The 1,881-nt window shown below is 59.9% G+C and overlaps 1 protein-coding gene across 2 annotated transcripts in view; it reads left to right on the top strand.

Moving 5' to 3' along the window:
* Nucleotides 1-1,234: 1,234 nt before the first annotated feature.
* Nucleotides 1,235-1,881, top strand: part of FASTKD3 (FAST kinase domains 3) — an 8,849-nt gene continuing 8,202 nt past the window's right edge. For both annotated transcript variants that reach the window (XR_002122673.1, XM_019631608.1), the window contains exon 1: nucleotides 1,235-1,300. The gene's annotated coding sequence lies outside the window, so the exon portion shown is untranslated. The remainder of the gene's footprint in view (nucleotides 1,301-1,881) is intronic.

Here is a 1,881-nt window from a genome sequence, read left to right on the forward strand (position 1 = left end):
TATATATATATATATATATATATATATATATATATATATATATATATATATATATATATATATATATATATATATATATAGGGAGAAAACATTTCTAATCCACGCAAGCTTTTTACCAGTACCCGCGTTTTTCCTGAAGGGAAAACCAGTAATAAAATAAAGGGCACTCACAGACTTTCCCCCATGCTCATCCAGTGTCTAAAACCGGGGGGCTGTTCATTTATAGGGAAAGATCTAAATTGAAACTCAACTCAAAATCTGGGCTTTTGGTGAATGAACCACTAATAGTTTCACACTCTGGCCAGTTACACCTCACGACAAATTAAGCAACAGAGAAATAAAAAAAAAAAGGTAAAAGAATCGTGCCGGGGAACATGTTAATAATCATGGAAAACGTTTAGGGAACAGAACAGCGCCTGGCATACAGCAGACGCCCAAGTAACTAATAAATGAGCACAAACACGAGGACCTACACACGCTACACGTCCAGGGCTCAGAGAACTGCGGTAGCGGAGTCACAGGAACGCCGCCGCTGATGATTACAGCTAACGACGCGGAACACCTCCTGGGACCCAGCACGGGTCCAGGTGCTTCCGAGAACCCGCCCCTCCGTCCGACCGCCGCCTTCTAAAGCGCTGCTGCGCCCCCCGTTTCCCAAGGGCGGCTCCCCGACACCCGCAGGGCAAGCTCGGGCGGAGAAGCGCTGGAGCAGGACCCCTCTCCGGCCGGGTCCTCGCGCGCGGAGCCCCGAGTCTCCAGCGCACCTCCCCGACACCCCCCGAGTTCCCGCGCCCCCGGCGTGCCCTGCACCCCGCCTAGGAACGCGCTCGGAACCAAGACGCCGACAGACGGGCCCACAGCGACTTGCGGGGCCGGCACCGCTCGTGCAAACGCCGCAGCACGGCCGGGGACCCGCTCCCGGGAGGCGGCGGGGAGGCAACAGGGACGAGCCCCCGGCGCAGCCCGGCCTCCGCCCGCGCCGCCTGCAGCCCCGGGAGCCCGGCCGGGATAGGGGCGCGGGGGCGCGTAGGCTGCTCAACCCAAGGCCGCCGCCCGCTCGGGCCCGTGCTGGGCGGGTGGTCCAGACTGGGGAACCGCGACAACGGAGCACTCACCTGCGGCCGCCCAGGCAGAGACGCCGGGACACAGCGTGCTCTTGGCGGGCCCTGCTCCCGCGCCTGCGCACAGCGGGCAACTCACCGTCCCCGCGCATGCGCCGAGCTGTCCGGCCGCGCCCCTACGGAGGCCCACGAGGCTCCTGGGCGTCAGAGCCGCTGGGAGCTGCGGGGTGCTGAGCTCGGTAGGTGTCCACGCGGGCTTCGGTCTCGGTTGTTTGAGCCCGGTCGTCGCGGGTCCGCGGCATCGCTGAGGCTCTGCCCTGGGCCGCCCAGCTCTTCTCAGGCCGCCGCTCTCGGTGCTTGAGCGCAGGTCCCGGGGGCGCCGGGTTTGGGGGCATCCAGCCCGTGGGGTCCTTTCATTCCAAGGAGGACGCCACCCCCCGGACGCCCGGTCTCCTCAGTCCTGTACGTTCGTTCCCCCACATCTCAGCAGGGTGTTCAGGTCGGAACGGGCCGCCCATCCTCCCGCCTGCATCGTTTTACTTGTTTTATCCCACCTCTGTTTTTGCCACCTGCCGAGCCAGCCCTTTTCCTTCCTCAGTCCTGGCCAAATCCTAGCTTGGAGGGGAAACCGAACCCTCAGGGCCCTTTGGCGCGCCTTTTACCCTTGCTTTACACTGACCTATAGGAATTTTGGCCACTTGACCCGTTGCCCTCTTTTCTTTTTTTTTTTCTTTTTTTTTTTTTTGAGTACACTTGACCTTTGAACCGCGCGGGGGTTAGGGATACCGACACCCTCCCTGCCCAGTAGAAAATCCGGCAT

The sequence above is a fragment of the Hipposideros armiger genome, unplaced genomic scaffold (genome assembly GCF_001890085.2).
Source record: "Hipposideros armiger isolate ML-2016 unplaced genomic scaffold, ASM189008v1 scaffold_1018, whole genome shotgun sequence".
Taxonomy (NCBI): domain Eukaryota; kingdom Metazoa; phylum Chordata; class Mammalia; order Chiroptera; family Hipposideridae; genus Hipposideros; species Hipposideros armiger.